This window comes from Podarcis tiliguerta (genome assembly GCF_965153285.1).
Source record: "Podarcis tiliguerta genome assembly, chromosome: 10".
Lineage (NCBI taxonomy): Eukaryota > Metazoa > Chordata > Lepidosauria > Squamata > Lacertidae > Podarcis > Podarcis tiliguerta.
In genome coordinates, this window is record NC_139543.1 from 61,723,398 (window position 1) to 61,750,771 (window position 27,374).

General features: G+C 44.0%; 1 protein-coding gene and 1 long non-coding RNA gene across 19 annotated transcripts in view; one reads left to right on the forward strand and one right to left on the reverse strand.

Annotated features, from left to right (window-relative positions):
• The window catches only part of SOX5 (SRY-box transcription factor 5), a 1,214,093-nt gene that overhangs the window by 580,834 nt on the left and 605,885 nt on the right, over positions 1-27,374 (forward strand). The gene's annotated exons all lie outside the window — the stretch shown is intronic.
• On the reverse strand, positions 13,976-15,061 carry LOC310659309. Its single transcript, XR_014502743.1, has 2 exons — positions 14,522-15,061; positions 13,976-14,463 (listed from the first exon to the last, which is right to left on the reverse strand). It is a non-coding gene; the product is annotated as an uncharacterized lncRNA (long non-coding RNA).

Consider the following 27,374-nt stretch of genomic DNA (forward strand, 5'->3'; position numbering starts at 1 on the left):
ACATGAATTGCGTGGAGAAGGACCCAGGTTCAATCCTGAGCATCTGCAGGTAGGGCTGGGGCCCCAGTTGCTGTAGACCACTGGTCTTCAAGCTGGGTTGCAACAGGAGCACTACCACCATGAAAATATACAGTGGTACCTCAGGTTACATACGCTTCAGGTTACATACACTTCAGGTTAAAGACTCCGCTAACCCAGAAATAGTGCTTCAGGTTAAGAACTTTGCTTCAGGATGAGAACAGAAATCGGGCTCCAGCAGCGCGGCGGCAGCAGGAGGCCCCATTAGCTAAAGTGGTGCTTCCGGTTAAGAAAAGTTTCAGGTTAAGTACGGACCTCCGGAACGAATTAAGTACTTAACCTGAGGTACCACTGTATGGTGAAAGATTAAGAAATGGATCCCCCAATGCATGTGAAAAGTGAGTACTGAGTCTGAAAAGGTTGTAGATATTTGCTGCAGACAGTACTGAGCCAGATGAGCCCAATGGTCTGACTTGGTGTGATGAAGCATCCATTGCCCCTATCAGTGCTGTTTAAAATCTCTAAAGTCTTAGATCCAAGATGACAACAAAACGTTACTGATTAACATAACGTTTAGGGCTAAACCAAAAGGGGAGGCAATTTTTGCACGCACAAAAAACACCTTATCGGCGTTTAAAGATACCCCACTTGTGGTGTGAAGAGAAGAGCGTTCACCTATTTAGGAAGCATTTCTCTGCTCTTAGCAATGTCATCAGTTCACCCTCTGATCCAGTCCAGGAAACATGGCTCCCATTTGAACTTGGCTCCATTCCCCCTTGGTGTCATTAGCATGTAGTGACACCTGCCGAGCGGCATAGTGCCCGACAGAGGCGCCAACTTGCGAGGGAGGTCAAAGGGGCAATGATGTGCTTATGATGTTGCCCATGCAATGTCAGGACATTGGGAGGAGCCAGGGGGAGGAGCCAAACTCCGCAGCAGCACAGCTTCAATGGCTGGTAGATCCTCCTCGCTGGCACTCAACTTCCTTCTCCTGCTGCCATCTTTCCCTTACACTGCAAGAGTAGCCACTGACCACTAAAGCCATGCCACACTTGGCTCCGTGCTTGGCCTCCTCCATCCCCTGATTTTATTTTTTCTTATGGAGCAAAAAAGCTGGGCCCCTAGGAGTTGGTGCCTATGGTGCCAGGTAACTAACCATGCAATTCCTGATTACCTGGGGTCACTGGTAAGGAGAAATGGACCCCCACTGGGAAAGTGGCATTGAAGCGACAGCAGATGGGGGGGGTCAAACAGGTTTGAGGGGGGACTTTGGCACATTTTGAGGAATTGGGAGTAAATGCTTCAGCATCTTGAAAACCAGTATAGTAAAATATGTTGATATCGCTGAGGAGAGTGGAGGAGGACACACACAGAGAGAGACCTACATTTTATCCTCATACAAGCTGGGATGGCTTAGTATGCTACCATTAGCTTGTTTACAGGTAGTAATGGGTAAAAGCACAAGACACGCTACAAATGTTGGTGTTGAATTCAAATTGCTGTACCCCCTCTGGTTCTGAAGCATTGTTCTTCAATTGTGCTTCACCAAACCTAATATCAGGGGCGGAAATCAGGCCACAAATGCACACACAAGCACCTCCCAAATAAATGTTAGGCTACATTTCCAAATAACCTGCCACCTAACTTACAGGTTTTCACAATCCGATCAAAAAAATGCAGGACATTACACAAATAAATGAACAAACGCTGTGGCAACTGTATTATAAGCACATGAGAATGAATAAGAGCATCACTCAGATCACTGAAGACCCTTCTGAATAATAATAATGATGATGATGATGATGATTTGACTAATCTAAAAAAATCAGGATAGAGGGAGATCTTCAGGCACTGCCAACCCTAGGCAGATTGGGGAATCCACCTCATGCAGTAGAAGCTGGAGAGGCAGGGGAAAGCTCCCCACCATTCCTCCGGAGCCCCTTAAATATGCCCATCCTGCACTCCCTAAATTAGCTTGCTGTTCCCAGGTGGGGTAGAGGGTGCCACCCCATCACCAATGTTGAAGGAAGATTGCCAGCCCAGTTGGATTTCATACCCAGAATGGGAGGGCGCCATCTTGTCCTCTGCCTCAGGCAGCAAAATATATTGGTCTGGCCCCGTGATCATAGAAGTACTTACACAAAGCTCAGGGTGATTTATTCATTTATTTTTTAAAAAATGCATACATTCTGTGAATTCAGCAAAATGTTTCAAAGCGAAAATAGAAGGTGCCTGCTGAAACTGTTGGAAGAGTCCTACAGGACTGGGCTGATGGCACAAAGGGCTCAGCTTCATGTCTCACCAATTCTGGGGATGACCAGTGGTGTTCGCACAGATGTTCTCAGTGACGGAGCTAAGATAAAAGGGTTTGGGAACTCCCTAAAGTTTCATGGACCCAAGTTGTTCAGGGATTTGTGAATCAATATGAGGACTCTGAACCTGGCTCGGTAGTAGGTGGGCATCTATTGCTTAACAATGGTGTAGGGTGTGAGGGCGATCTGGCTGCGACATCTGTCACCCCATTGATCGCCAGGGTTGATTCGGCTGATCTGGCTGGCTAGGCGGGTGTCCCCTTCCTCCCTCACCGCTCCATGTGCCTCCCTCCCAAAGCTGCGCACTCGGTGGAAGAGGACGACCATCCCAGACAGAAGGAGTGTACCGTTCTTCGGTCAAGGGTATACGAGGAGCTGCGCTCCCCTGCTAGAACCTCCAAACAATGGTGTAGCCATGTAACAACTGTGTCTCATGTTGTTGGCCAATATGCGGGCTGGCTGCCACCTTCTGCACCAGCTAGAGCTTCCAGACCAAGCCTACGTAGAACACATTGCAGTAATCCAGCCTTGATTACTTCATGTGATCCCCTACAAGGTGAAGGATGGATACCCAGCCCTGTACATCACCCTGTCAACAGCGGGAGGTGTGCTACCAAACTGGCTGAGAAGCCGGCAGATTCCACATGCTTTTGTGACTCGGACTTGCTTCCTCTCAACTTCCGTCTTGTTTCTGTGCCCCCTGCAGTCATATTATTGGCACCTCATGTGGTGTTGGGATTAGCCTTCTCTTGGGGAGAAGGAGAAGCCGGCGTTGGTGGAGACCAAGGAACTTATCAAGACGGTGCATGGATGTGGCTAGGCAGGGGAGCTGCGTGAGTGACACCCAAATCCCACCTGCCCCAGAATGAGCGTCAGGGCTGTGTGCCACTTTGAGGAGTTCCTTTTGCATTTGAAAGGCTGATTTCCTTCCTGTTGGGACTGTCTCTCAATGGAAATGTCAGAACCGAGGAAGGATAAAAATGCCTGGTTACAGAAAAGCCAGAAAAGAAAACGCTCTGAAATCATCTGTCAGGCTCCATGTTTTCTGAGCTGCTGCATTAGCAGGGGGACAAAGTCACGGTGTGTTGACACGTACTAATGTGCAGTGACATAATACCTGGAAAAGGGAGACAGCAAAGAGGGACAAACTTATCTGAGTCTTTCACAGGAAAAGAGGGGATTTAACTTTCCTGGTTAAAATGTAGATTTAAATTATATATATATATATATATATATAATTTTTTATTTTTTTAAATAAAAGCCAACTGCATTTACCCAAGTTTGACTGAGATAAACCTACTCAGATCTAATTCTCTCCAGTCCTTGTGAAAAGTGGACCTTAAGATCCTGAGCTTATTTGTCCAAATCCTCTCTCCCCCCCCCCACCAGCCCCTCTGTAGAATTGCAGATTAGGGTAGGGAATTTGGTCTTTATCGCTAAGGTTCTTACAGTTTCAGAAGGCAAGTGAAACGCTTAGAGGGAGAAGGAGACTTCCTTGAACTCCTTCCTGGTCTTCACTTAGATTATGGAAGAACGCGTCAACTGTATAGATATCCCACAACGCACCAGCCTCTTCATTTTTGCATATCTCAGTGTGGCTCAAGAAATATAATCTCTTTATTCCCCTAAACTGTCAATTAAGTTGTAGGAAACTCAATCTATCTCTCCCCTCCATCCTACTCTTATGGATTTATGATTTGGCTGTCAACTCAAATGCATGCTCTTGCATTCAATTGCCCTGGCTTTCTTCTTCTTCCAGTGCTGTAGCCTTAGGCAGACTTTCTCATCCTATAAAACAGGCTTCCTCAACCTCGGCCCTCCAGATGTTTTGGGCCTACAACTCCCATCATCCCTAGCTAGCAGGACCAGTGGTCAGGGATGATGGGAATTGTAGTCTTAAAACATCTGGAGGGCCGAGGTTGAGGAAGCCTGCTATAAAATAGGCACAAGGTGGTTATTTGGCTTGAGGTCCCCATGCCTAATATACTAGACTCTGGAGGCCCCTTTTCTACCTTGCCCCCATGTCCCTTCTCTCCCTGTGTCCTGCATGGCTTCTGCATCATGGCGACTCTTGGAAGGAAAGCAAACAGGGGAGCGGTGTGGCTCAGTGACAGAGCCTCTGCTTTGCATGCAGGAGGTCGTAGGTTCAATCCTTAGCGTAGGGTTGGGATAGGCCAGCCCAGTTGGAATTCAACATGGTGCTAAGGCAGCCATTCCTTCAGTGCTTGCAATTTCACTTGTCAGACAGAACCATCTCACCTCTCCTGCCCCCACCCCCAATTCTGGGGTTTCTCCTCGCCCTCACAAGCAGCTTTGAGGAGACGAGGGGCACATGGGGAGGAAGAGGAGGCAAAGGCCTAGGACCCTCGTACCTACGGGACCGCCTCTCCTGGTATGTCCCACGGAGGACCTTACGGTCTTCAAATAAAAACATCTTGGAGGTCCCAGGCCACAGGGAGGTTAGGTTGGCTTCCACCAGAGCCAGGGCTCTTTTGGCTGTGGCCCCAATCTGGTGGAACGCTCTGCCACAAGAGACTAGGGCCCTGCGGGACTTGACATCTTTCCACAGGGCCTGCAAGACAGAGCTTTTCCACCAGGCCTTTGGCCAAGGCACAGTCTGACCCCCTCCTTCGGTAATCCTCACAGAACTCTAGCCCAGTGGTTGCCATTAATTTGATTCAGAATTGATTTTAGAATGAACTGATTTTAGAATGTATTTCAAGTAATGGATTGTGATTTTATGTAAACTGTGTTACTTTTACGGTTGTTAGCTGCTCTGAGCCCGGCTGTGGCTGGGGAGGGCGGGATACAAATAAAATTTTATTATTATATTATTATTAAAGTCCCATTGCACTTGTGGGTCTTATTGCATTGGCTCCCAGTAGTGCAACAATTCAGTGGAATCTTCCCCCATCTACTTTCTCTTGTCTGTCATGAATCCTGCAAAATTCAGCTGCCACTCAGAGTTGACAGCACCAATAGCTAGACCAATAGCTAGTCTGACCCAATATATGCCACCCTCCTAGAAGTCTGTGTTTTCTGAATGCTTTCTTTCAGGTTCGCTGGCTTTCTTTTATTTGGGATACTCCAAATCTTTTTTTTTAAAAAAAACAATTTATTATAAAATTTTCCATTTTAACAATCCGATCAAATCACATTCCAAATTATACTAATACATATCATATAGTCCAAATATTCTGCCAAATTATAAATTTTTATTGGGACTTCCCTTGCTTCAAGTTCGGGGGGGGGGGGCTCTAGGGATACTCCAAATCTATATCTGTCAGAGATCATCTCTACTTCGTATCTTTTCAGCTGTGATTCTTAAATTGCAAGGGGTTGGACTAGATGACTCTTGGGGTCCCTTCTAACTATGATTTTTCTCCCCCTTTCCCCCTTAAAGATTATTTTTACCCTCATTCATTATTCTTTTTTTCAAAAAAAAGGTTTGTGAGATTTGGATTATCAAATCTTCCAGGAATGTGATTGTGTTAGTGCTGTATGATTCCCCCCCCCCCGCCACACACACATATTTCATGGAAAGGGCGTGTATTATATCGCTTCAAAGAAGGAAGAACCAGAAGTGACAATAACTTGTACATAGTTGGCATGGAACCTCGCCAGTCTGTTGGCTGCCAACACTCATGCTTTTCTGACGATCTCGCATGCAAATCTTCCACTAATGTGCTGTTATTCTTATAATCTCCTGCTGCTGAAATAATGAAAATCACTTCGTGAAGTATAACTTTCTCCTTTCCATTGTTGTCAGGAGGTGGGGTGGGAGTAGAAGTGATTACCAGATTATGTTTTGAAGTACGTTGGGAACAAAGAGCTAAGTTAAAGAAAAATAAGCTGCATTTGTCTAGATTTCGAGGTGTGTGTGTGTGTGTCCTCCGGAATGTCTTCCTCATGCAATTCAGGATGCTCACTGTTTTCTTCTAATGCTGTTATGGTAAAATGAGGGGATCGCTGCCACAGTCCAGCCCTCACTCAAGGCACTTGCTATCCAGTGGGGTCCAATTGTCTTATCAGCAGTAAAGCAAGAAGCTACAACCAGGTACAGTGGTACCTCGGGTTACATACGCTTCAAGTTACATACACTTCAGGTTACAGACTCTGCTAATCCAGAAATAGTGCTTCAGGTTAAGAACTTTGCTTCAGGATGAGAACAGAAATCGTGTTCCAACGACGCGGCAGCCGCAGGAGGCCCCATTAGCTAAAGTGGTGCTTCAGGTTAAGAACAGTTTCAGGTTAAGTATGGACCTCCAGAACAAATTAAGTACTTAACCTGAGGTACCACTGAATATCCAAAGCCGGGCAGCAAGTAAGCCTGATCTTAATTTTGTCACAACAAGGTTTCCACTTATAAAATAGCAAAAGAAGAATCCCTGAACAAAGGGTATAACTCCTTTTAAAACTTTTGTTTCCCCCTAGAAATCCACTCCCAAAAGCGTAATACAAATGGTTGGCTGTAGCAGCGATCCTCTGAATTTTCCATAACAATGCTTTGGGTTTGTTCATTTTATTCAATAAAATTTATTTATTTTATTTAATAAAACCTTAAATTTAAAGGACACATCTTTATTTATTTTTAATTTATTGCATTTACATACAGTTCTTCATCCAAAGATCAGTGTAAAAATAAAAAAGACAAAATACATAATAAAACAAAAAGAAAAGCAAACCAATAACCACCCCCCCAAAACACACACCCCACATTTAAAATGCCCATAGAATGTTACTCATCCAAAGACCTGGTTATAGAGAACCTAAAGATGTATAATGATGGTGCCAGGCCAGCCTTTTTGGGGAGAGCATTCCACAAAAGGGGAGCCACCACGGAAAAGGCCCATTCTTGTGTTGCCACCCTCCAGACTTCTCATAGGGAAGGCACCTGAAGGAGGGTCTCAGGTGATGATTGCAGGGTCTGAGTCCATTCATTTGGGAAGCGGCAGCTCTTTTGAGGTCTTGAGGTCATGAGCCATTTAAAGTTTTATAGGTCAAAGCCAGCACTTTGAATTGAGCCCAGAAACTAATTGGCAGTCAGGCCAGGATTGGCGTAATAATTTCAACCTTTCTTTTAGGGCTAGCTGCATACAAAACTTAGCTGCATACAACCCATAGTTATAATATGTTACAGCATTTTTTAATGTGCTGTGATATCATATATCCGTTTGGTTTTTTTAACTTGTGATGTTATGGTGGCTATCTGTGTGAAACGCCTAAAGATTTTTACATTAAGTGGCAATATACATGTAGTCTTATAATATCTGCATTAACTTTCAAGACAGTTTCACTAAATGCAGATAATAGAAACTAAAGGTTGGCAATACGGAACAGGAGTGTTGGCATTAAAATAATTTGCAGACAGTGGAATTACATCATCAGATTATGTGGCTTAATCTGTTTGACAGGAACAGAAAGGAAACAAGTGGGGGGGGGCTTTTTCCCCCAAAGGGAAAAAATCTGCAAGCTGATGTTACATAAAAGACAAGGATAAAGAAGAAGATAAATTCATTTTGCTTATTTCATATTATTTATGTTTACAAGTTTTGCACGTGTAATATATAACATGCATACAATTTCCTGTTGTGTTTTTTTGTATTACTTCTCTGCCTTAAACATATTGACTTAAACTATTTGTACAGACCAGCTTTATATGTGTTTACTCAGAAGCAAGCCCCACTGTCTTCAAGTATGAAGCTACAGGATGAGACTCAACTAAGGCATGCTCAGATTAGAACCATTGGTTTCAGTGGATCTACTCTGAGTATGACTAAATCCAATTCACATGAACTTAAAGAGGATGTGAACAGGTGGAGCTGTACCTTAGCATCAAACCAGATACAATATCAGTCCCACAATTAGCAATTGTGTGGGTAGCTTTTTAAAAGGGTGCAGGGAGCGCTGATCTGGATTAGATGTTTCCCCCTTCATGGCAGTCTCAATCCAGATTGAAACCGCTGCTCCCACCCACCCAACCTAGTATTTACGTTGAGGAGAAAATTCCCATTGGAGCATTTTTTGATGCAAGTAGCAGGCACAGAGGCCTCAATCCGTATTGGAACTGCAGGTGGGAATTGTTGTTGTTTAGTCGTTTAGTTGTGTCTGACTCTTCATGACCCCATGGACCAGAGCACGCCAGGCACTCCTGTCTTCCACTGCCTCCCGCAGTTTGGTCAAACTCATGCTGGTAGCTTTGAGAACACTGTCCAACCATCTCGTCCTCTGTCGTCCCCTTGTGCCCTCCATCTTTCCCAACATCAGGGTCTTTTCCAGGGAGTCTTCTCTTCTCATGAGGTGGCCAAAGTACTGGAGCCTCAGCTTCAGGATCTGTCTTTCCAGTGAGCACTCAGGGCTGATTTCCTTCAGAATGGATCGGTTTGATCTTCTTGCAGTCCATGGGACTCTCAAGAGTCTCCTCCAGCACCATAATTCAAAAGCATCCATTCTTCTGCGATCAGCCTTCTTTATGGCCCAGCTCTCACTTCCATACATCACTACTGGGAAAACCATAGCTTTAACTGTACGGACCTTTGTTGGCAAGGTGATGTCTCGCTTTTTAAGATGCTGTCTAGGTTTGTCATTGCTTTTCTAGGTGGGAATGGCAAAGAGTTAAAACCCCCCCAATGTGAAGGACCACAGCCGGAATCAGCCCCAACTAGCATTTCCAGCGGTCAGGAAAATGGGAATTGCAGTCCATGCTTCCTGCACTAATCTACTTTTTTATGTTGTATTGGTTTAAAATGCATGTCAGGGTGTACATCCTTTGCATATTTGCTCTGAAGTAAATCCTGCTGAGGAGCTACTTTCAGGACAGTGTGCACAGAATTGAATTGCTATTCATCACAGGTCGGATTTCAAGACAGGATATGACCTCAACAAAGTCAGATATAAAGATGAACCCAGTGTATTACTGTTGTTAAAATGTAGTTCCAAGTTATCAATAGTAATAATAACTGGGGCTTTTGTTCAGTCCGAACTCACCGGAACTCAATTCCGGCACTTCTCAGGTGGGTGCCATTGCCATTATAAGAGAACAAGGGAGGCGTTCATGGTGAGTTCCGGCACCTCTTTTTCTAGGAAAATAGCACTGATAATAATAAAGAAACACACTACACACTTATAAAAGTAGCAGTATTCTTGCACAGCATACTGCTTGCTTCTTTCAACATGGATAAGTGTGCTTTCAACAGAATCTCAACCATTGTACATCACATGTTTGTCATTTAGAACCATGTTATGTTCCTTTTGCTTCCTCTATATTTTCAGGAAGGACCAAACTGCCCATTCCAATGCCAACAAAATTTCATCTAAAGGAGAAACCAGGAGCAAATGTGGTTTCTCTTCAGGAGAAACGCTTGCGGGATTTCCAGGGGAGCCAAAAAACATTTCTATTAACGAAATCTTAAGAGGACATTTTACCTCCTGTTTCCCCCCTGTTCATTAACCATTTGTAAACAATGCTTTTTCTTCCTTTCTTTGGAAATTTTATTATTTCGGGGATGTGGCAAGAGCACTTAGGTGCAAGGCAAGTAACAAATATTTAAAGACACATTAAAGATCACATTAAAAAATAACAAAACATTCACAAATACTTTCCAGTTAGCAACAGATCCATTGTACTGGTTTGTGGTTTGTACTGGTTTGTACTCCCAACAAAGCTTAAGTACCAAAATATTTTGTCCCCTGCACCTTCAGTCCTGAAACCCAAGTTCCTTTCTTGGTGGAGAGGAGGTCTTTTCTTCCACACTCCCTTTTTTTAATTTAGTTCACCATGCATGTCTCCTTCCTTTCGTCTGAGAAACATGTTTGTGGAGTGCCCAGGCTGTCTGATTCATTATCTTCTGCCCTCAGTTCACCTTGACCATTGTTCTGCTTTCATTCAGTGCTGGCTGCGTTAAGCCCTGCTAAATGTCAGCAGGGGACCTACCCACATTGTTGATCCAGATTGATCTGCTCCAGCGCAGGGAGAGGGAGAGGGCGGGGGAGAGCGCCTCATTCACTGAGTCGCTTTCTATTGCGTTCTGGAAACTGACTTACCTGCTTTCATGAAAAGCCAAAGGAGGGTGGAAAAAAGAAGGAGAGAGAGAGAGAAAAGAATGAAACTCAATATTCCACTTATGTAAGCTCAGCATGTTCTTAACAAATGCAAGCAGATGCGTCTCACTCGTGTCCATTTCCCCCTTCTCCCTTTAACTTTCTCCATTTTTAAAAGAAAAAAAAATAATGGTGTGATAATAAGGGGAGAGCAAAGATGGCAGCAAAAGCTCACCTAGAGAATGAACCATTTTGGGGTTTGTTTGTTTTTTTTGTAAGGCAGAATCAGTAGATGATAGCTCAGGAGGGAGCTGGGCACTTTTGTTTGTTTGATTTAGAGTTCCGGTGCAATATATCTTAGTGGAGATACGTCCTTTGCTGTGTGTTGTTGGACTCCAGTTCCCATCATCCCCAACCACTGGTCATGGACATCCAGGTGAAGTGGGGGAGAAGGAAAGTGGGGGACAATTGATCTGTAATCCCCAGATTCTCAGCTTTCATTAAAAACCAAAAAACCAAACAGGAAGTTTGTAGCATTTGTAGAACCTGAGATATGAGGCAAAATATAGTTCTTCTGTTTTTGTGAGGAATTATCCTGCTCCCTCGTTTCAGTGTTTTGCTCTCTTTTTTATCTATTGGGGGGGGGGGTGGAATCCTGCAAATGCACATACCAGCAGCCATGCTTGCTGCGGGAGTGATGGTACTTGGAGCTCAGCAGATTCTGTAGGGCACCACATTAGACGCTCCTTGTCCACACTGACCAGCGGAGGCTCTCCAGGACTTTAGATGGGGAACATTCCCAACCCTACCTGGGAATGCAGAGGATTCAACATGGGGGCATTCTGCAGATGCTCTGTCAGGGTTTCCCAAATTTGGATCTCCAGCTGTTGTTCTTGGACTACAACTCCTATAATCCCTAGCTAGCAGCACCAGTGGTCAGGGATGATGGGAGTTGTAGTCCCACAATGCCTGGAGACTCAAGCAGGGACGTCGACTTGTCCCCCACATTGAGGTGGCGCAGTCATGTGACACATCATGTGACGCCACCTGGCATGTGCAGGATGCATGGAGGGGGTTCTTCGCTCTTGCTCAGTCCAGCTGCTGCCCAGCTCAGCTCCTGGGCTGCTGGGCGGATGCTGGAACAAGCAAAGCAAAGATTTTGGTCCTTCCAGCCACTGCCCAGTTCCTGAGCTCCTGGGCTGCCAGGCTTGCCCTCACTCATTCCAGCTGCTGCCTGGCTCCTGGGCTACCGGACAGAGGCTTGGGCAAGCAAAGGGTCCCAGAGGTGTTGGTGGGTGGCAGCCACACACCCCCGCCCCCTATACAGGGCATGCTGGACTCAAGTTTGGGAAGCCCTGCTCTGCCATTGAGCTTCAACTGTGAGCTGGCTCCTTTAACTCTGAAGATATGTGTCTTTGTATCTGTGGATTTTTCCAATTCCCCTCTGCCACTTGTGAAATAGTTCCTTGGGGAGTCTATACGCTTATAATTTAGTAGGATTGGATGTGCTATTTATACATAGGTGTGTGCCATATATATATATATATATATATATATATATATATGCGCATGCAACACACATATATACATACCATACGCTTTAAATCTGCAAGTGCAACACTGTTCAGATACTTTTTCTTCTCGCCCTCCTTCAGGCTAAACATTGAAACTGCCACCGTGAGTTAATTAAACACCTATCTGAAGATAAGCTGTTGAAAGGCAATAAAATAAAATGCATGTCATGTTTCTCAGAAACAGGGGAGGCTCTGTTGAGGCAAGCCAAGAATATTACAATGTGACCATATATGCACTTTCTTCCCATAATCCAGCAAGGCTGATCTACAGACAGGATCAGATTTCTGCTTGCGAGGTTCACCTGCCCTTCACGACCTGTGTTGCCTAATATGTGATTGATGTGAAACATCCAGTAGCTAGCAAAAGACAGGTCCTTCATCACAAAGAGGAAAAAAATTGGGTCCATTACTGGATACATTCCTTATGGAGAAGGAAACTTGATGAACAATACTGTTTGATTAGGGATGGACAGTCAATTCCAATTAGTTCTAATAATAATAATAATAATAATAATAATAATAATAATAATAATATCTTTATTGTCATTGCCCCCTTTGGGGACAACGAAATTACTTGACTGCTCCATAAAAACACTAATTAAACAATACAGTATAATACAGCAAGGGAGATTAGATGACTTTCAAAGTCCGGGCTTCCCATTCAGGGCCGAGATCGCTCTGGAGAAGAAGCTGTTCTTAAGACGGCTCGTTCTTGTCTTCATTGTCCTGTATCTCCGTCCCGACAGCAAAAGCTCGAAGAGACAGTGACCAGGATGCGATGGATCTTTTACTATGTCCAGTGCCTTCCTATGGCACCTTGTGGCATAAATCTGCTCTAAGGTGGAGAGCGGGCAGCCAACAATGCTCTCTGCTGCCTTAACAACCCTGCACAACCCCATCCTGTCCTGGGTAGTACAGCTTCCGTACCACACACATAAGCCATAAGTGAGCACGCTCTCAATGGCACAGTGATAGAAGGCAAGCAGCAGTTTCTGCGGAAGATGGTTTTTCCTTAGTATTCTCAATATTACTATTATGAGTTTGATTAATAATTATTTCATATATTGCCCTTCACCCATAAATCTCAGGGTAAAAATACAAAAATACACCAATAACCTCACCCCGCCCACAACACGTTTGAAAAGGTGTTGGATGTTAATCAGCCAAAGGCCTGGTTGAAGAGGAATGTTTTCACCTGGCACCTAAAGGTGTATAATGAAGGTGCCAGGCGAACCTCCCTGGGGAGAACATTCCACAAACAGGGAGCCACTGCAGAAAAGGCCCCGTTCTCGTGTTGCCACCCTGCGGACCACTCATGGAGGAGGCACACAAAGAAGGGCTTCAAATGATGATTGCAGAATCTGGGTGGGTTCATATGGAGAGGGGCAGTCCTTGAGGTGTTGCCGTCCTGAGCCATTTCAAAGCCAGCACTTTGAACTGGATCCGGAAACTAATTGGCAGCCAGTGCAGTCAGGCCAGGATTGGTGTGATGGACTCAAGGCATCTTGTCCCAGTGAGCAATCTGGCTGCCAAATTCTGCACCAGCTGAAGTTTCTGAACTGTCTTCAGAGGCAGCCTTAGATATAGCACGTTGCAGTCTTCTAACCTAGAGATTACCAGAGCATAAACAACAGAAATTAGGCTATCCTTGTCCAGATAGTGGTGCAGCTGGGTCACCAGCTGAAGTTGATGGAAGGTGCTCCACACCACTGAGGCTACCTGAGTCTCAAGTGAAAGCAAAGTATCCTGCAGTATCCCAAAGATGCATTTTCTGCATTTGGGTTTCAAAATAAAAGGCCTGCACGACAATGTTATATAAATACACGTTTTCTCTCAAAATATAAATTTCTAAATGCATTTTCTCTCAAAACAATATTTCGTTTCAAATACACATTTTCTAAAGTGCATTTATATATGGAAGTGTAAAAGTCAGTGGATAACTAAAGCTCCTAATCTGCATATTTATCCAGGTTGCATGGCAAGGCCCCAAACCTTCCCGAGATGTTGAAATAAAGACACATGAAACCAGTATTTTAGGTTAATGGGCTAAAAAACGCTACAACTTTATTGGTTACAGAATGTGAGTGGTATCGGCTTAGGCATTGGAATAGAACCAACCATATCTGACTCCTGCCCATCTGCAGGAAGTCTCGGAAGGGTTAACCACCAATATGGGGAGCCCTGCTGAGGCACATCAACTAGGAACTCCTCCAGGGTCACCGCTAGGGGTTGTGTCATGGCCCTAGCCCCCGTCTGGGCTTCGGGCAGAGACCCCGCCCCTCGGATTCCTTTAACAGAATACCCTTGAGTTAGGAGGGGTAGGTGATGGCCACTATCTCCCCTCACCTCCAACCGAATACTCCAATGCCTAACCGCCAAGCCTTACAAAGTTGTGCCCAAGATGCTCAGTGATTTTCAGGTGAGGAACACTATAAGGGAGAATGGGATGTAGTGATGACCTGGATGGCTTTAAAATAGAGTTAGGCAAATTCATGGAGGAGAAAGTTATTGATGGCCGCCTGGCGTGCTCTTGTCCATGGGGTCACAAAGAGTCAGACACGACTAAACAACAACAACTAGCCACAATGGCTGTGTTTTCCCTCTGTTGTGAGAGGCAGTAAAGCTTTTTGTTGTGAGTCTTGTTGCACCCAGGCCTTTGGGAGGCTTCCCGCAGACATCCAGGATGCTGGACTCAATGGGTGTTGGAGCTGAGCCAGCACGTCTCTTCCTATGAAGCGAAGCTACTGTTGTCTGTAGCAAGGCTCTGATCCTGCAAGATCTTTCCAGCCCACAAATGCAAACACTGTTGAAAAGAAAGAGGAAATGTTGTTTAGCAGAGATCAGCACTTAAAGCAATTCACAGCCACATTTAGTTCCACCCTTTATCTTAAGCTGATTTGAGATTTGTTGGTGGCTTGCAAAACAAACAACCAAACTCTTTAATTTTAATTCTCCCTGTGTCTCAGGGTAGTATTTATAGCAAGCTACGTCTCCCGACAGGCTCTCAGGCCCCTCTGGATCCTTAATTACTCAATGAGATTTAGATTTAAACCAAATGGGATGAGATAACAGTTTAGCCCTGTCCTCCCTGTTGTGTGATCAAAGCAAGGCTTCACAGTATAAAATTTATATAGGTGAGAGTTTATCTGGGTCTTGATGTGAAGACCTTACTTGTTGAAAAGAACAAATGCCCTTGAGTGACAATTTGATGGCAGCCTCTTCACTGAACGTAGAAATATGGAGCTACATGTGTGTAACCCCTTGACCTAAATCAATAATTAAGAAAAACCCACAATGATTAGATAGTGGTGATTTGTGCGTCTTAATCTCTGGCTAAAATGACTCTTAAGGAAAGGCGCCAACCTTAGATGAACTCATTATCTTTCCCCACAAACCCTTCACCATTTCCTGCAGTCTTCATTTCTATGGCAACAAGCGTTTCATAGGACACCTAAGGCCTCAAATGAACTCACACGGTGGCCTGTTTTGCACATCACATGAAACCATAGTTAAAAGCAAACCACAGTTTCGATGTGCATACAGAACAACAACTGCACGCAATTTAAAGCTCCTCCTCCATTGGTCATGTGCTGTTATGAAATAAGTTGTTGCTTTGCTCCTCCTACAACAAAGGGAAGGAAGCCAAAGCCTGGATTTTCATTTCTGAACCAGGGTTTGTGGTTTGTTTCCTCCAAATGCCCATATGTCATTGTGTGTGTTTGTTTGTTTTGGCAATGTAGCACCATTACGAGCACGAAAGGAGTGGGGTGAGAACTTCTGAGCAACCTGCTGCCCATTCACATTAAACCGTAGGTTGTTTTTAACAATGGTTCAGTGTGACATGTCACAATTGGGTCACACACCCATCTCATCAGTCGACTACCAGGAGATGTATACGGGACATCCTGTTTTCACATATTTTAATATTCAGAGAGTTTTTGATCATGGTGCCATAGTTCCACAACTGCATATTAAAATGTTTGCAAGAAATTCATTGGGCTCAGCCTTAGGCCTCCTCCTCCTCCTCCTCCAATGAGGGAGATGCATTTGAAGCTAGGTAACAATTTTAATCTTGATTGCTGAGACACCATAGCACTGTCATCATTTTTATTGAATGACTTCTTGAGATCATAACCTACATTCGATGAACAATGTAAGGGAAGCGAAGAGAGAAACCGAAAACAGATGGCAGGTACTTGCTGAAAGTTTTTCAAAGGAGTTTTTCATAGCCCTGAAATATTATAGGGTATACCTCATTGGCAGATCACAGAGCTCACTTGCAGATGATCCCAGGTTCTGTCACTGGTATGTCCAGTATTTCAAGCAGCTAGGCTGGATAAGACTTCTGACTAAGACCTTGGAAAGCCTCAACTGGTTATTAAAAACTCAACTGGTTACTGAGCAAAATAAATAAATACTGATACTAACCTTGGAAAGCTAGTGCAACTTGGAGTAGCCAGTATTCATTCAGTCAATGAGAGGTGGGGAACCTGTTCCCTGGCCACCATAGTCATGGGTGACTGAAGGTGTACTCCAGCAACATGTGGAGGGCCACAGATTCCCCATCCATGGACCAACAGTTTCTCTATACAAGAGACTTGTGTGTTGATGTTTATTCTTTAAAACTATGTGACCTAATTCTGAACTCCACAGCTCTCTCCAAGAGCCATCTGCTCTTATAGTGGGGTGGGAGAACTGAAAATAATGCTAATATATTTCACATCTAGCAACCAACGTGCCGCTTTGATTTCAGGTAGTACATGGGTAGTTGAGTCTAAAAAGCCCTCACCACGGGGTCTTTTGTTCCAATAAGTCTTTATATCTCTCCCATACTCTCATTAATTGGTTTATATGGTTGTAAAAACTTCTATGAACCTTCCCTTTCCCATACCACAAGTATGCGTGCCAGCCGAATCTGTTGTCATGTCCTTCTAGTTCTAATGCCTCTTGCTTATCCAATCTCATCCAGTCCCTGATCCATACCAAACAAGCAGATTCTTAATACAATTTAAGGTTAGGCAGGGCAAACCTGCCTCTGTCTTTTACATCTGTAAGTATTTTATGTTTTATCCTTGGCCTTTTGCCCCCCCTCCCCCCAGATAAATTTTGAAATATCTTTCTGTCATTTTTTAAAACAGTCTTCTTTCAGGATGACTGGTATTGATTGAAAAAGAAATAGCATTTTTGGCAATACATTCATTTTAATCGCCAGTATTTTTCCTAACAATGTAAGTAATGTATTTAGTGTTAAATCTGGAAGTGCGTACACAATTCTGACCAAACTGAGGATTAGGCAAAGGGGCTCATTGGTTGCCAGATGTTTTGGGGGTTTTTCAGCTCTCCTACTCCACTATTATGCTGTTTCCAACCTGAGCCTACATGGAGCTGTCCAGGGTGCCTTGCTTCCATGTTGCTCTTAGATTGCTGAGCAGGCATTAGGAATATCTTGCCATTCCCTGAACAGCTGCAGTAACTCCTGTTCCATTTCAGGATGCAGTTCAAAAGGCTGGTGTAGACATTTAAAGCCCTTCATAGCTTGGGACAGGGATACCTGAGGGATCACCTGCTGCAACATCAGCTTGCTTGTACTCTTAAGGTTATGGATGGAGGCCCTTCTCCCAGTCCCCCCACCAACTAAGGTGCAATGGCTGCTGATAAGGAAAGGAGCCTTCTTGGTGGTGGCACCCAACTTGTTGAAGGTTCCCCTTCAGAGGATCTCCTGGTACCCAGGTTATCTTTTTGGTGTCAGGTGCAGACCTTTTTCATTTCCAATGTGTTGTTAAATAACTTTTAAATTACATATTACTGGTTGTATGTTTCCTATAGCTACTGCCTTGAAATTGGCTGCTGTTATAGCTTATTTTATATTGTCAGTCATTTTAATGCATAAGCCACCCCAGAAAATAAGCATGGAACACAGATTTGTTAATAAAATAAGACCAAACCTATCCTTATGCAAAACTCAGGCTGCCACAAACAGGTTGCACTGCCCAAAAGGTGCTTGTGGGACAAAAAGCCTCAAGTGTCTTAAGCTATCTTGCTGGTAGATAAGACAACCATGTCTGTAAATCCCTATGCCCTTCTTTGCAGTCCCCAAATCTAACAGTTGTTCAAACCTTCAGGATGTCAGTAGGAAATAGGCCGGGGATTTTGAACCACTTGGAACAATGGCAGCTGCTTTATACTAAATCAGACCAATTGGTCTATGTAGCTCATTATGGTAGACACTGACTTGCAGCGGCCTTCCCAGCCCTAACTGAAGATGGAACTGGGGCCTTCTTCATGCAAAGCAGAATCTCCACCAGTGAGCTAATGGCCTTCAGCAGTACTTCAGGTGTTTTGACTATAAGGCTTGCAGGCATAGGCAAACTTGGCCCTCCAGCTGTTTGGGGACTACAATTCCCATCGTCCCTGACCACTGGTCACTTAGCTAGGGATGATGGGAGTTGTAGTCCCGAAACATCTGGAGGGCCGAGTTTGCCTAAGCCTGGCTCAGAGCCTCCATTCATTACTTTGAGTGGGTTCGAAGTGAAATGGCATGCATGGTCTAAATCTATGCCATTCATTTCCCCCAAGGCGTCAGAACTCAGGAGGCAAGTAGTGGCAAGTGGAGAAGTGCATGAAAGTGATGTAAATTAAATGGTGGCTTGTTTATGTGTCCTTATGGGGAGGCCATTCCCTGCAGTGGTCTACTCCCTTTGCTGGGAGCCTCTGTCACTTCTGATACATTTATGAGCTAGCAAAGGAGAGAGCAAGGTAGCCGTGGGTCCCTTTGAGAAGAAAGAAGCTGGGGGGGGGGGGGATACAACGTAAAATAGGTTCTCATTGCCCCATGTGCAATTAAACAGAAAGTCGTCTTTTCTCAAAGCCCTCTTCTAAGACTCCTGTTGATAGGTTCCTTTTATGTTAAGCAAGCTTACCAACAATTCCATTCATGAAATAAGCTGAAAGGTTGCTTTTCTGCTACCAGGGCTATTGATAAGGCCCTTTGTGAAGTGTAATGATGCCAAGTAGGAAAACATCACTTTGTACCAACGAAAGACACTATATTCTTCCTGTAGGTTCCTCTGTGGGAAGATTAATTGGAGGTGCTGTGCCTTCCCCTCTCCTCTTCCCTTAACATTAGACAAGATAAAAAGGGAAAGGCGTGATTACTGTGCACAGAGGCTCTGATCAAACAATCACAGTGGATTGTGTGGCAGGAGGTTCAAAAGTTTTCTGGATCGTTGGAGCCGAGAGGTAGATCACACAGCACTTTAAATGGATATTTAGCCAGAAGATGAATGGTTGAGGTCTTTCTCAAACAGGTTGGCTTCTTTTGCCTCACTAGTGCAGCTGCTGCTGATTTAGAAAAAAAGAAAAAAAAATCAATGCAAACTTTAAACAAACCACCTTGTAAAAACGGGGGGGGGGGGAATACAAGAAGTTTCCTACCTTACTGGTGCAACACTTGGGATGCTGTTGTTTAGTCGTTTAGTCGTGTCCGACTCTTCGTGACCCCATGGACCAGAGCACGCCAGGCACTTCTGTCTTCTACTGCCTCCCGCAGTTTGGTCAAACTCATGCTGGTGGCTTTGCGAACACTATCCAACCATCTTGTCCTCTGTCTTCCCCTTCTCCTTGTGCCCTCCATCTTTGCCAACATCAGGGTCTTTTCCAGGGAGTCTTCTCTTCTCATGAGGTGGCCAAAGTATTGGAGCCTCAGCTTCAGGATCTGTCCTTCCAGTGAGCACTCAGGGTAGATTTCCTTCAGAATGGATATGATACCCCAAATCTGGTCCCCATCCCTGGTGCAAAGCTTTATTCTTCATCTGGTGGGCTGCAATCTGCAATAGGGTCGTGATTGTGCTTATTGTGGGGTTATGCCAACAACACCATGGCCATCTTTTGAAGAGAGAAAGGGAAGAGGAAAAGAAGAGGGTCATGTTTGGCGCTCTACAAAGCCTCTTCTTTTGCACTGCAAAAAACAGGGCATCTGTTAGGCCGCATTACATAGTAGATAGGCTTGGTAGGTCATCAGCGCTACACCTAGATAGGGTTAGATAGATAAGAACAACTTGTCCAACTTAAGAACATAAGAAGAGCTCTGTTGGATCAGGCCAATGGCCCATCTAGTCCAGCATCCTGTTCTCACAGTGGCCTGTCAGATGCCTGTGGGGAACCTGCAAGCAGGACCTGAGTTCGAGAGCATTCTCCCCTCCTGTGCTTTCTAGCAACTAGATTTCAGAAGCATTACTGTTTCCGGCTGCGAAGGCAGAGCACAGGCATCATGGCTAGCAGCCGTTGGCAGCCTTCCCCTCTATGCATTTGTCTAGTCCTCTTTTAAAGCCATCCAAAGTAAAGATAAGGTAAAGAAAAGTACAGTGGTACCTCGGGTTACAGACGCTTCAGGTTACAGACTGATTGGAGTTTCATACTGTGTTTACACTGGGCTATGCTGCTGTTTTAAATTTTCTCCAATATTTATTTGTTTGTTTTAAACTCTTTTATAAGATGCCCTGGGAATGCTTACTGGCCTTTGAAAGCTGAGGGATAAAGTACAGAAATAAATAAATGCATAAGAAGTAGTAGTAGTAGTACAGTCGTACCTCGGGTTACATACGCTTCAGGTTACAGACGCTTCAGGTTACAGACTCCGCTAACCCAGAAATAGTACCTCGGGTTAAGAACTTTGCTTCAGGATGAGAACAGAAATCGCGTGGCTGCAGCGGGAGGCCCTATTAGCTAAAGTGGTACCTCAGGTTAAGAACAGTTTCAGGTTAAGAACAGACCTCCAGAACGAATTAAGTTCTTAACCCGAGGTACCACTGTACATGACAATAGTGGGATGGAAAATGTTTACTAAAGCATTTAACCAAACATGACCTACAAGTATGCAACTTTTAGGTGGGAGAGGGATTAGGAATTTTGGGGGCCTTCAGGAAATGAAGATGTTTTTCCAAAACATGTATGCAATGCTTTCCCCCCCAGGGGGTACTCAAGGGTACGGCACCTCTTTTTGTTGTTAAAAAGTTTGACACTTACTGTAACAACTTCATTGTGAGAACAACTTCATTTTCTGGGGAAAAAGAACATGTACAGTGGTGCCTCGCAAGACGAAAAGAATCCGTTCTGCGAATCTCTTCGTCTTGCGGTTTTTTTCGTCTTGCGAAGCAAGCCCATTAGCGGCTTAGCGGCTTAGCGCTATTAGCGGCTTAGTGGATCAGCTGTTAAGCGGCTTAGCGGCTTGGGGAAAAGGGGGAGGAGGAAAAAAACCCGCAGGAACTCGCAAGATATTTTCGTCTTGCGAAGCAAGCCCATAGCAAATTCGTTTTGCGAAGCACCTCCAAAATGGAAAACCCTTTCATCTAGCGGGTTTTCTGTCTTGCAAGGCATTCGTCTTGCGGGGCACCACTGTATAAACAAATTTGGGAGATTCTTACTTAGGAAAGGAGCCCACAGGGAGGGGAGGTTTATCCTCTCACCTTATCATCAGAATCAGAATCGAGATTGAACACACACACACAGCCAGCCAGAGCGTTTAGTCCCTGTTGTTGTGCAGGTTTGATCTCCTTTCCAGTTGTGGAGGGCGAGCAAAGAAATAACCCTCTCCTGCCCATGTGCAGTCTTTCCAGAAGGAATTGGGTTCCTTCGTGGCTGTAATTATTTGTGGCAAAACAAGATAAATAGCTGCTTGCTATGTATTAAGTGAACATCTCGTTTGGGCCTTAGGGAAATCAGGTAAGGAAATTAATACTAATGAGAATATTAATTCAACACAAACCCCCAAGAACTCCAAATCTTTCTGCTCCTGATCTCCCAAATGTTTAAACTGCTGGCTTGCTCTGTCAATGGTAGATACAGAGGTGATCGCCAAGTGAAAGCTTTGTTAAGGAAAGAATTGCTTTCTGGGGGGAACACACCGTGAAATGTAGCAGAATGAATGATCTTTCATTAGGGGTAAAGTGCCCTCCTAATCCAGGGGTCAGCAACCTTTTTTAGCAGTGGGCCGGTCCACCGTCCCTCAGACCATGTGGTGGGCTGAACCAGTGGCGTAGTGTGGGGGGTGCAGGGGGGGGCGGCCGCACCGGGCGCAACATCTGGGGGTTAGGGTTACGGGGCGCAAATCCACGGGTTAGGGGGCGCAGATCCACGGGTTAGGGGGCACAAATTACTTGCCTTGCCCCGGGTGCTGACAACCCACGCTACGCCACTGGGCTGAACTATATTTTGAAGGAAAAAATGAACGAATTCCTATGCCCCACAAATAACCCAGAGATGCAGTTTAAATAAAAGCACACATTCTACTCATGTAAAAACACCAGGCAGGCCCCACAAATAACCCAGAGATGCATTTTAAATAAAAGGACACATTCTACTCATGTAAAAACATGCTGATTCCAGGACCGTCCGAGGGCCGGATTGAGAAGGCGATTGGGCCCACGCATCCGGCCCACAGGCCTTAGGTTGCCTACCCCTGTCCTAATCCCTTCTTCCACATACTCCAGTTTGACCACAGCAGCAGAAGCTGAAGCCATTCTGAAATAGGAACTTTCCCCATCTTCTCATAACCTTTATGAGATTTTCATTTGCCTCCTTTTAATTTTGTATGTGTTCATTTGCAGCCCATATAGAAGGAAGGCTGGCCTTGCTGCCATCCATTTATGGCACTCAAACTAGGCTCGAAAGCATTAATTACTCCCTGCAATTAATGTGTTCATTAATAAATGGCAAGAATGTGGATTTTAAATTGGATTCCGGTCATACTCTGCACCTTTCAGAAAGCGTAGCATTATTGTAGTCAATGGCTGTACAAGCAAGAGATTTTTGTGCTTTAATTCGGGCAGTGTGTTTTAAATTGAAGATTTGAAAAAGAAAAAAAAGCAAGATGATATTCTTGGTCTTTATTTTCCAGAGAAACTTTATTTTTTTGTTATTATTAAACACCCTCTCAGAACGATCTGGCTGTATTTATTTTAATTGGCTAATTAATCAACTAATTGGCTACATAAGACTTCTTCCTGCATGGCTTTTGCCCTGTCACTAAGTTATCTTGGAATGGCCCCACCTTCAGAGTCCATCAAGCCAGTTTTGGCTCGGCCTTTAAACCACTTCGGCTAAGTATTTCCTCGACAACGATGGCCTTGAGATTTAGTGCTTTCTGATTCCAATTAACCTCCCAGATCCTCGCCATTCTCTCCTAACTAGTTATTTACTAAAGTTATATCTTACCTTTTGGCTTGGAATCAGGCCCACAAGGCAGCTTGTAGTATATGGGAATGAAATGCTACCATGGTATGAAAATGCAAACGACAGTGCAATGAAATCTAAAACCAGGGCCATAACAAGTATTTCAAATGTCCATATCCTTTGAAGGAAAACCCCCCACAGAAATAAGCTCACTGTGTGCCTAAAAGGGTGATCCAGCTAGCCTCTCTGGAAAGCATGGGTGCCACCACCAAATAAGGTCCTGCTTCTTATTCTACCCAAGTCTACATCTTACTGATTTGCCTTAGAGTCACTTTGCAGAAAGTCATGTGTAATAGTCACCCAGAGTCCTGAAAAGAATATCAGCTGGTTTTCGGAAGCATATTGCTTTGAACAGTAGAGGTAAGATAGGCTTATTGACCATTAATTTGTTTAAAGCTGTCTAGGCTGGTGGTGGCCATTGCCTCTTGTGGCATAGCACAAGTGGGTTTGGGAGATTTTTAGTTTTTACAAAAAACCTACCGTATTTTTCGCTCTATAAGACGCACCAGACCACAAGACACACCTAGTTTCAGGAGGAGGAAAACAAGAAAAAAAATATTCTGAATCTCAGAAGCCAGAACAGCAAGAGGGATCGCTGCGCAGTGAAAGCAGCAATCCCTCTTGCTGTTCTGGTTTCTGTGATAGCTGTGCAGCCTGCATTCACTCCATAAGACGCACACACATTTCCCCTTACTTTTTAGGAGGGAAAAAGTGAGTCTTATAGAGCAAAAAATACGGTAATTCTCAGTGTCCTAAAACAAAGCCATGTGTGTTATGTCAAAAGAAGGGTGCTTAGGTCTACTTCCTCATATTTGTTTTTTCCCTTGAAAAAGCAGTGAGACCTATATATTTCTATGCTCACCAACGTAAACATGGATTGGTTGTTGTTTTTTAACCACCTCAGTGGCTATTTTGGTTTTCTGAAATAAAACTCTGTGTGGACACTTAAGCCTGCATCATCGCTTACAGTCATAGAGTAATAGTAGAGTTGTAAAGGACCGCGAGGGTCATCTAGTCCAACCCCCCTCCAATGCAGGAATCTTTTTGCGCAACGTGGATCTCAAACCCACAGCCCTGAGATGAAGAGTCTCGTGCTCTACTGACTGTACTATCATCACTGTGGCAACAGTAGTAAAGAATTAATCATTTTTTAAAAGCAGCTGGTCCCAACTCAAATGTCCAGCACCATTTGCACTGTGCATTTAAAGCTGTGTTGCATCACTTTGAACAGTCATGGCACAAGAAACCTGGGAACTGTAGTTCTAAAGGGTGGTGAGAGTTGTCAGGTCGTCCCGATTTCCCTCACGGAGCTACAATTCCCAGAGATCAGTCCACCCTTCCCAGGCAGCTCTGGGAACTGTGTCTTTGTGGTGAGTCTGCTAACAGCTCAGCACCCTTAATAAACTACAGTTCCCAGGATTCTTTGGGTGGCGCCATGGCTGTTAAAAAGTGGTATAAGAGTGCTTTTAATACGTAGTGCAGTTGGGATCTTTTATTGTTCAATTAACTTGTCCTTCCTATTCCTGGCATCCCAAAAACGCAGGTACAGGTATTTGCACTTAAAGTTTCAAATTACTCCTTCCCGTGCAGGGATGCCTGTTTGAATGTTTCCAAGAAAGTATTGTTCTTCTGTGACAACAGGTCAGGAAGACTCTGCATTAATTAAACTAACATATGGTTATTAACAGATTCTAGCTCAGGGAGCAATACTTTACAATGTTATCTTCCAGATAGTCAGATGTTAGCCATATTGTCAGTGCTGGCAGCTATTGTTTCACTCATTTACTTCACAGAGCTAATTACTCCCTAATAATAACTTTACCTTGGAGTTTTTCACTTGCTTGTGCCAGCAAACCTGTTCACACTACATATGCTAATTATTGGCACTTATTCATTATGTTAAGATAGCTTTAAGTTCAAGCTGTGCAGCCTGGCTTTCAGTATAGAACCAGCTGGCTGCAAAGTTCCACCTTTTTTTCTACCCTTCTCCCCCTCCCCCCCCCCAAACTAAAGTCATTAAAACTTTTACTACAGGATCATCTTATTATTTTAACAAGATTTGGTTTTAGAGAAGCTGACTGCATGTTCAGTTAGCTTCTCCTAGCAAGGGCATATCTGTAACAAGATGCATCTTGTTTTCGTAATCACGTTTGCTGAACAATTTGAGACGAACTTTTAATGTGCCCCCACTATCCTTATCTTAGGGCTATGCCATCTGCGGCAGAGATGGATGGCATTCCCTCCCCTCCTCCAACGAATCTTGTGGCGATACTTTTCGCTAGTCTTGAACAAATTTGCCAGCTCTGTGCGGACCCCCCAAATTTGCCAGCTCTGTGCGGACAAGAGAATTTAATAGAATCGTAGAGGTGGAAGGGGCCCAGGGGTCATCTAGTCCAACCCCACTGCAATGCAGGAATCTCGACTAAAGCATCCATGACAGATGGCCATCCAGCCTCTGCTTAAAAACCTCCAGGGAAGGAGAGTCCAAAACCTCCCGAGGGATGCCGTTCCACTGTCAAACAGCTCTTACAGTCAGAAAGTTTTTTCTGTATGTTTAGTCAGAATCTCCTTTCTTGTAACTTGAAGCCATTGGTTCGAGTCCTACCCTCAGGAGCAGGAGAAAACAAGCTTGTTCCCTCTTCCACGTGACAAATCCTTGGGATTTGAATGGTCCATTTTGGTTTTATGAGCCTCCTGCCCATTCAATCCAAAGGTTGACTTTTGGGAATTTCAAGTTTGGAACTATTTCTTGCTTTCTCTGAAATTGATCCTTTTCTTACCTTTACCTCAGAATCCAAGCATATGTTACATCTGAGCAAAACACTCCTGATTCCCCTCATATTTCACTTTGATGGTCTTTAGACAGCAATGCAAAGCGTATGTCTTCACCTGGGGGACTTGGATTTTATTTTGCTTAATGAAATTTATAGGCTGCTTAAATCATAAAAATAAAAACACAAGCGCTTCTTATGTGAAATGGTGCTGGGATTCAGTAACTGAGGTGGTGGACTGTGGTGTTATTTTAGCTTGGGTTTGATGCAAGGTTTTTAAAAATGTTTTGAATGTGATTGTCTTATGATGCGTGTTGTAATATTTGTTTTGCTCTGGGCTCTGTTGGGAGGAAAACTGATATGTAAATATAACAAAGAAACGAACAATATGCAACATTTGGTGCCAGCTCTATAAATGATAACTTTTATTTAAATGGGTGTACTTGGGTTTGCAAGGGGGAACATTTAGGCAGAGCATCTCAGGAAAGTCACTGGTACCTAAAAGAGTTTTTTCTATATTACAAAATTCCTCAGAGATTTTTATTTTTATTCTAAATCCTTATATTTCTTAAAGCAAACTTTGACATGAAAATTCAGACGCAGCATCTGATATTGTGGTAAAACAGAGATTCCGAAATATACCTAATCTCAGGAATGAAAACAGCACTTGTTTTCTATTTTCCAGTGCAATCCTAACCATATATACTCAGAAGTAAGTCCTGTTGAATTCACTAGGGCTTACTCTCAGGTAAGTGGAATTAGGAATGCAACCTCACCGCATGAACATGCTTTGAGAAGCATCACTTGGCAATGGATTCCCAAAATCTCTAAATACAGAAAAATAAATGCAATCTTGCTCTTCACACCTGGTATCAGTGTAAATGGCTTCCCTCCTTCACTACATCTTCATAGATTATAATGTCATGTTTTAGGTTGTCTTTAACCAACCTCACACAACAACCCTGTGCGGAAGAGTGGTGGAACTGTAGCTGAGATGACTAGCAGCTGCATGAGTGGACTGCTTCCAGTTGGATGCTGTGGTCATCAAATGATGGAAGTGCAGATGCAAACCAGCATTTTTGCTCATACTCTGCCCCATAGGAAGGATGCCCAAAGATTCTCAATCCTTTATCCGTTTGTTTTATACAGTGGTACCTCGGGTTACAGACGCTTCAGATTACAGACGCTTCAGGTTACAGACTCCGCTAACCCAGAAATAGTACCTCGGGTTAAGAACTTTGCTTCAGGATGAGAACAGAAATCGTGCGGCAGCAGCAGGAGGCCCCATTAGCTAAAGTGGTACCTCAGGTTAAGAACTGTTGCAGGTTAAGAACGGACCTCCAGAACAAATTAAGTTCTTAACCCGAGGTACCACTGTACTCCAGTTAAACAAACGTTAAACTTTTCTCCCACCATAACTGGAGTATGTG